This window comes from Phoxinus phoxinus, assembly GCF_949152265.1.
Source record: "Phoxinus phoxinus genome assembly, chromosome: 5".
Classification (NCBI taxonomy): Eukaryota; Metazoa; Chordata; class Actinopteri; order Cypriniformes; family Leuciscidae; genus Phoxinus; species Phoxinus phoxinus.
This window is the reverse complement of record NC_136880.1, coordinates 34,501,635-34,510,473: the sequence shown is the minus strand read 5'-3', so window position 1 is coordinate 34,510,473 and position 8,839 is coordinate 34,501,635.

Genomic DNA, 8,839 nt, shown 5'->3' with positions numbered 1-8,839 from the left:
AGACAACACTAAATCATCTTTCTTTCATTCTCTCTTGCTCATCATTAATGCATGATCTGCATGGCAGACTCTTTAATCTGTTGGCTTGTTGAGACGCAGTTTTGATTTCCCTCTCGCTGTGTTTTCTGCTGATGATATTCACATGCCAGGATTGATTGAAATTGAGAGATAATTAGTTCAAACAATCCCAGGCATAAAGAGGCTCTCTTCACATTTCAGGAATAAGCCCGTCCCTCTCCCTCCCCCATATTCCTGAACACCATGTCAGATTAAGATGAGTCTCAGTTTGAATCTAAGAAACACTACTTGAGCTGTTCAGTCATGAAATAACAGATGGCTGATATTATTTTTTATTGTGGAATTCATTTTCTCCTTACTCCCTTCAAAATGAGCGTTTTGAGAATTGATGTTGATTTTTTGAGAATATTTTTATCATGTTAACATAATAGTAATAGTAACAATTAAAAGATGTTTATTTTATGTTAATTTTATATTAAAAGGTTGCTTTGTTTATATTGTAGTTATTATAAATCTGTCCTGTATTGATATTTGACATCAAAAAGTTGGGTACCGTCACTTAAACGTGACTCTAGTGAAAAAAACCCTATACCAAAATGTTTTTTAAACTCCATTTATTTCATACTAAGATACTACAAATCCATTAACATATTTACTAACATATTGCTTGAAACTTATTTATAAAATATAATTAAACTTTATTTAGAGTTCTTCTTTATTGCACAAGGCACATTTCTTAATATTAAGCCTTATAATGTGTTTAATATCACTATTAGTTGTATGATCTCTGTATAATATCAGTCTTTAAATTCAAGACATTTAAAGTATACTTGCAATAGTTCCACTTTAGCACAATCAAATACTGTATACTTAAGTTTATCTTTATAGTTGAACTTCATGACTATTTCCGAATAACTAAAGTGCATTGAGTACAAAATTAGTTCCAATGCTCCAATGCTCCAATTTAGCAGACTTTAAGTATACCAATTTAGTATACCAACAGTACAATTGCAGGGTATTTATATTAGGTACATAAATATGTAAATGTATTTGTAGTACACTTAGCATAAAATAATTGTATTTCAAATACATTTTAGTATTTTTCACTATAGGGGAGCGTTACTTTAAAAAAATGTATTGTCTCAATGACTTCTGCCGTTCCAACATGAAGAAATGTACGTAAACAAATCATTCCGAATGGTTCTGTGAACTGGATCTACCAATTTAAAACAATGATGTGTCATTTATTTATTTTTACCCTTTTGCTGTGGAAACCGGGGATATTTTTTCCATACAGAATCTCTTGACAGATTTGTTCCCTCATGCAACCACCAGGACTTTTAAAACACCTGCATGCACAGCTCATCAGCCTTGTTTACTTTACCAGTCAATGTCACACAATGCAATTATATGAATGGAGTCAGCAGTGCCCGATGCTGAGATCAGAAAGAGCGGTGAGCAGAGATGAATCTGCATTGCATCCTGGGTGATCTTTCCTCAGAGCAGTCACCAGTGTGCCTCCCCTCATGACAGAGTCACATTTTATATCTCTATGCTAATGTGATGAGCCTTCGCTCGGCCAGGCTCATTAATCTCACGGATGAGTCTGCATGCTCTGGGCCTGAGCCACAAGTTAGACCACAGTGTGTGTCCCCTCCCCTCTCTGTTTAAAACCTGCTCCCTGAGGAGTCATGACAGCACACTTCACTCATTCGCTCTTCCCTCTGTGCCACAGAGATGCTGGAGAATGCAAAGGCTGCATACTGCATCAGTCCTCTGTTACAAAACAACACTCACGACTGACTACATAAGGGCCAGTTCACAGTGTTTACTGTTAAAAACGTGAGATGCAGGTCAGTGGAATAAAAAAAGCAGACAAATTTGGTGGGAGCACTGCATTTTTCGTGTAAGAGGCTATTCACACAGAATGCGTTTTTGCTTTGAAAAACGTGAGACGCGGGCAGTGGAATGTTTTTTTAAAAGTACTGCGTTTTTAGAACATTGTGTCGTGCGCGAGACGCTGCAAAAGATGTGAGACGTGAGCGGTACGGTTAAATAGCCTACATCCTTCTAGCACAAAAAACAATGGAAAGTAGTGCAGTGGAATGGAATGCGTTCTGTGTGAATGGCCCCTTAAGTTGATAATTTTTGGGACAAAACAAACAAACATTGGAACAAAAAAAAAAAAAAGTGCAAGGTCAAGAGATGAGCTTTTTAAAAGTTGAACTTCTTTTAACATTTTTAGAACAATGTTTCGTGCGCAAGACGCTGCAAAAGACACGAGATGCGAGCACAACGGTTAAAGGCATCCGTCTAGCGGATGTTTGTTTACATTGAAAAACACTGGAAAAGTAGCGCAGTGGAACGGCCCCTAACTTATTTTAACTTGAGTGCCACTTTTTTGGAACACTGAGACGCTGAATTTATTATCAATAATTTATTATCACACATTTTAATATCAATAATTTTCACTTTTGAATGAAATTTAAGCTTATTTATAGTCACACACTGATTACATCTCCGTGTTGTTAGATTGCTTATACCGTGTTCAAGTGTTCACATGAGAAGTTCACTGAGTTACTGAAGACTTTTAAATCACTTGTCCTGCACAACATGACCTTGGAGCACAGGGATACTTACAACTAAATGAAAACTATCAGCAGTTCATAATATGACATCTCTTCAATAACTGAGAACACCTGGGAGAGCTGCAATGACTGATTTTCTTTCATTAGTTCAATACAGTCTGGTTTGGACAAAGATGCTGCACTGTGTTTTCTCCTTTTCTCATTATCATGTTTCCTCTCTTTCTTTCCCCCCTCTCTCTCTCTTCTCCAAGTGAAGTAGATGAATAATTCATTTCATAATTCATTCGTTTAACCAACTTGATAACATTTCAAATTGAATGAAAGAAACCTCAGGGAGCAAATACAGGCCTTTGTGTATTTGACAAAGAAAGTTTATTTCCTCATTTGAGCAAGTTAAAAAAAAAGCACCTTCGGAAAGATGTTTTTTAAAAAACAGGAAACTGTGAGCCTTGAATAAGCACACCAGTAAGGGTGCCTTAAAATCACACACAGGGGGGAAGTTGAGTGCTATTATATTGGCAGCAATTTTTGCATTGTATGTTCAATAGGAAATGTGTTTTTGTTTTTGCCCCAGAGAGTCCTTGTCTCTCTGAGTGGAGAAGTAATGTTAAATGTGATGCATATGTGGTTCTTGAGGTTAATAAGATATTGAAAACTGCTTCCGAGGGTAAAACTATTAGGCTATGGAAAGGAAAAGCTTCCCTGTCGAAAAAATATAGGGCATTTGTTGAATTCACTGATGGCATAAATTACCAGAGTAGCCTTTTGAATTATAGTTGTATGTAGTTGCTTCAGTTGCTTTACCCACAGCAAACTGCAGACTTGGCAACACTGATATAGCCTACACATGAAATAGCCTATTGATTTGAGTCAAAAAAGAAAAAAGTATAACCTATAACCTATATTTTCTTAAATATTCCATTAAGTAAAATAAAAATAAAAAACAGTCGCAACAAAACGAACACGGCAATAATATGTAATATTAACAGGCCGTCTGAAGTTTCGGTCAGTTTCATTACAAACGATAAGTAAGACGTAAGATAACTATTTATGAATGGAAAAGAGTGCGAGTCCGTGATTTGACATGGAAGATACTGTAAATCCAGCAAACAAAATATGTTAGGCCTATAATTTTTTTTGCTAACACTCCCCTACCACTAATATGAAAACATTATTCCGATTGTTCTCTGAACAATCAAAACAGTTTTTTACTTTGAACGAATAAGATGAGTTCCATTTTACCATTCTTCAAACATAATGGGAATGTTACTTTTAAATGTTCTGACGTTCTGAAATGTAAAAAAAAGAACATTCAACTAAAACGTTTCAGTCAGAATCGTTCCATGGATGATGTATAACGTTTTGAGAACATTATTAAAGAACCGATCACAGTGAACGAACATTTCTATATGTTACTGAATATTGTTTGTTCATAACATTGTTCTCCAATGTTCTGAGAACGTTAGCATATCTGTTAGCGCCAGTTTGATATGCAGCATTGCGACGGACGATGGCGAACTTCAGGAAAAATATCTGACTGCCCGATGGCTCTTGAATAATCAGAATCGATTTGAATATCCCAGAGAGGTACATAATGGCTAAACTACAATAGAGCTTAAATCAAACAATCAAATAATTCCATGCAGAAATGCCATTCAGACTTGGATTTCAGTTTTTTGGTTTCTTTTAGTTTTCCGCCTTTCTCACACAACACTTCTCAAATGGATGCAGCTATATGAGATGATTCAGGGCTTCATCAGAATTTCTTACCAAATAAATGTACACAGCCCTCCATTTCAGGCTAGCCCACGAGTCTTGTCTGGCTCTCTTTTTCTGCTGGTATTAGAGCTCCATTTTCTTTTATGCCAGTCTTGTCCATCTGAGGTAAGCAATACTGACACAATCTGCTGAAACACTCCCTCATCCAAGTACGCATTAATATTAAACATTCAGCAATTTATACCAAAAAATAGCTGCATAAATACCGTACACTCATTTTCTCTCCCACCCTTACAAATCTTAAAAATGGTTCTTATATCTTGCTGTCACTGTAAGTGTCAAAACAAGGAATTAGTAACTCCCACATGCATCCGTTAAAGTTGCACACATCGTTAATTTAGTCAAGGCTGTTGGGTAACTCTAAACCCAGGAGATAACTGGGACAGTTGAAGCAGAAAATCACCATCTAAACATGTATTTTTGGATCTTTTGGATTGGTTTTTAAACAGTCTGTATTATTATTACAGCACAGAATAAGATAACCTTTCATTGGTTGCTTTTGTCATATCATACCCCAAAAATGTGTATTTGTGTGATTGTGCAACACACACAAAAATGTATTATATCTTAAGGTCAGAGATGCCATGTCGGATTAGGATTAAAATTGCGTTCAGAGAAAAAATAATCCATAGTTGTTCATGGTTGTCATCAGTTATACTCAGTCCAATGTGATATTATATTGATATTTCCTAGTGACTGATTTTCTCAGTCAATTAATTTTGTGTGAATTTTAGTGGTGAATACTATCAAGTATTTCAAGTATGCAAACTTGAGTGTAATGTTTAATTTTTAGCAATGACCTTGAGATTGATGTTAACTAAATCCTCAATCCTGAGCTCTAAAAAATTACAATAACAACAGCATTCCAGTGTGCTTAGGTAGATGGGCACACTGATACCAGGGGTCAGAGGTCGTCTAGTAAGCAAGGCCATTTAGGCCGTAATGAAAAGCAGCTCTGTGTCCTGTGTATACTAAAGAAAGATATAGAGATATTTTACCTTTCTGTTTGTCGGTGCACAAAGTGAAAACAGTTGCAGGAAGGCACCACAACAGAAGCTGCTTTCTTTCATAAGACAATTCATTACAGAAGAGATAGTTGTGGCAAACCAATATTCTCATCAATATTACATCTTGAAACTAGGGTTGCCAATTTCAGCATAAGAATTTGAGTTTCTTTTTAGGAGAATGAAATATACTCTCCATTTCTTTATACCACGTAGGCCATTTGAGATTTAAAGTAATACCTCACCCAAAAATGAAAATTCGGTCATCATTTACTCACTGGTCCCTTTCTCGTTGTTCTTTTCCAGATTGGATATCAAACTCTCGCACCCTCATGTTTGTTCACAACCTGTATGACTTTATTTCTTCTGGAACACAGAACACAATATTGTAAAAAAAAATGTTTTGGTCCATAAAATGAAAGTCAATGGAGTCCAAAGTTGACCTCAGCATTATTCAAAATATTTTGTGTTCTGCAGAAGACAGAAATGCATAGAGATTTGGAAAATAAGGGGTGAGTAAATTATGACAAAATATTAATTTTTGGGTGAACTATTCCTTTAAGGAAACCACTGGGGGCAGATGACGACCATATCAAAATGCTACAGTGCACAGAATATCCCTGCAGATGTTTGCCGAGCTGTTTGACGGAATTAAGTGTCACTTTTTAGATTACTAGCATACGATTTTGTTGCATTTGTTTAAAAAATAGACTAATTTTATACTAAAGTGTCACCCACCATTACACCCATATCATTTTAGCAAACCTAAATTATAACACCACAGAACTGTGAATGTGTATAAGATGAACAAACACAATTCAACTAAAGTGCTTTTTATTGTAGACATTTTAATTAATATAGCAACAAATTTGAACAGGAAACCTTTTGAACAGGATGAAAATGTCAAAATGTTTCTTGTTTTTTAAAATATATTTTTATTTATTTATTTAGTACTGCCCTTGGGAAACAATATAACATACTTGCATGTTTCCCGGAAGACAAATTAAGTGCAATTTACCTTGATCTTCAAATTCCTTTTTTAATAGTCCCTAAATTGTCCTCAGTGTGAAAAAATGGATCTCAATATCATACAGCTACTGCTGGAAAGGGTTCAAATATGCAATAGATGCTGGAAAACTGAAGAATTTGCAGGACCTAAAGGATTTTTCTGAAGAACATTGGGCAGTTTAATTGCTCAGGATAAACAAGGGACTCAAGAACAAACACAAAAACACAAAAATCATAAAACAAAAACAAAAAACAGTCGTGGATCAGGTAACAACACTATTAAGAATCAAGGTGTAAACGTTTGAGCAGGGTCATTTATTTTGTATAAATTCAGCTATTTTTTTAACGTCTTTTATGTCAAACATCTTATTTAGGACAATACTACTAAATACAAAATAAAATGCATTTTGTATGATCCCTCTTATTTAGTTAAAATAGTTAACATTTTGCAGATTCTGCAAGGTGTATGTAAACTTTGAGCATAACAAGCCAACAGATAAAAGTTAGCTATAGGCCTAATATCATAGGTCTGGTCCATATAGCAGCTTGTCACGGTCAAGAATCACCAGTTCAATCACAGTTATTTTTGATTCTACGTGCTGATTGGGATTATTTAAAGGGGTGGTAAAATGCCCTTTTCACAAGATGTAAAATAAATATCTGATGTCCCCAGTGTGTGTGTGTGTGTGTGTGTGTGTGTGTGTGTGTGTGTGAAGGTTTAGCACAAAATACCCTACAGATATTATTATATAGCATGTTAAAGTTGTCACTTTTTGAGGGTTTGCAAAAACGCACCGTTTTGTGCCTGGCCCTTTAAATACAAATGAGCTGCTGCAAAGGGCGGGGTTTCAAGAGCTCGTGCGCTAGCAGCTGCAATTACCTCACGCAGACACACTAAAATGACAGAAACTGTTCTGCCTTTAATGGTAAAACGGAGTCAGACAAAGATGGAGAGACTCAAGAAGAAGTGACAACATATAGAATGCAACAGGACGTCTCTGAATGGTTAGTTGATGAATTTATGTTGCTGATGTGGAACTATCTTCAATTAGCATTCTGTCATGGTAATCTATAAATCGCTCATATAGGAACAAAGACTGTAAAAAAATAGTATAGGAACTGTTGTAAGATGCACACAGAGTGACTTTCTATTGCATGTGAAAAGATGGATGCTAAAGTTTGAGCTGACTCACAAATGTAGCTACTCGACTACAACAACTTTTCCTCTTCTCAATGTTGCCCCCTTGGACAATAACAACGACAACTTTTTCTTTTCTGTAGATTTATTCACCCCGTTGTTTTCTCTTTTGTTTTCTGCGACAGATTTTGGGGCTGAAAGTTTTAACATGAACAACAACAGAACATGCCTTAACTGCGCTTCTTCTCTTTCGTTTTCACTCACTAGTCTTTTCTTCTAACAGCGCCCCCAACAGTATACATATTTTCTGAGGCTTTCTATATTTATACCCTTTACATTATATTAGTGCAAATTATCTACAATAAACAAGGACATGAAATAAATTAAATAATTATTTGAGGTCATTACATCAACATGGACTGCGTGTTCCCGGGGGGCGGGGTTTATGTAGTACATTTTAGGGTTGCTGATGTCACTAACCCCGGAGGAATGTCGTGTAGTCCCTACCAGCCTTTGTTGTAGTCCTTTTCTTTAAAAGCAAATATCTTCTTTTGCTTTGAACTTTTTTGAGCGTTGTAACTTTGCAGATGTTGTTTATGTTCAAACAGCAACATTTCACATTAACTAAAGTTAGAAAAGTGAAATCAAACTCAACCACCACTTTAAGATTAGTAATACCACATTAGCTTGACAATGGCATGGCAGTCTCACACAAAACTCTGAATAACTGCGTATTATTCAGGACAGTTGGCAACTCTATATGCACTATGGTTGGTTATCCTGCATTCACCCAAAGCATACATGAAGCATACTGTGCATTACTCTATGACAATGTAGAAATGTGCTTGAGTGAAAAAGTTATGCATGATGGAGCACCATGTGACAAGTGAAGTTGTAACAGCAGAACAGAACCAGAGGGCAGGACGCACTTTACAATTTATCTTAGTGAAACGACAAATGATCAGCCACAACGCAGCATTTCCATAGCTTCATTATGCAGTGGGTCCCCAGGCGTAATAATCATGATATCAAATGACAGGCTTTCTTCAGGCCGCCGCTGAAGTTGTAAATAAAAATATGTTAATTTGGCTTGCGGTATTTAAGCGACCAAGTTGCAAACATCATTTGCTTGAGTTAATTTGTACAAGATCGGGGCATTTTGAGAAGAGAGATATAAGCCAGGGGAATTACTAATGTTTGTGAATTAGCTAAGTATTAAGTATTAGTTTCATCAGTTTATGAGAATGATGTTTTTGCATAGATGTCAGTAAGTTTACTTAGCTAGGTTTTCATTCACCTGTCAT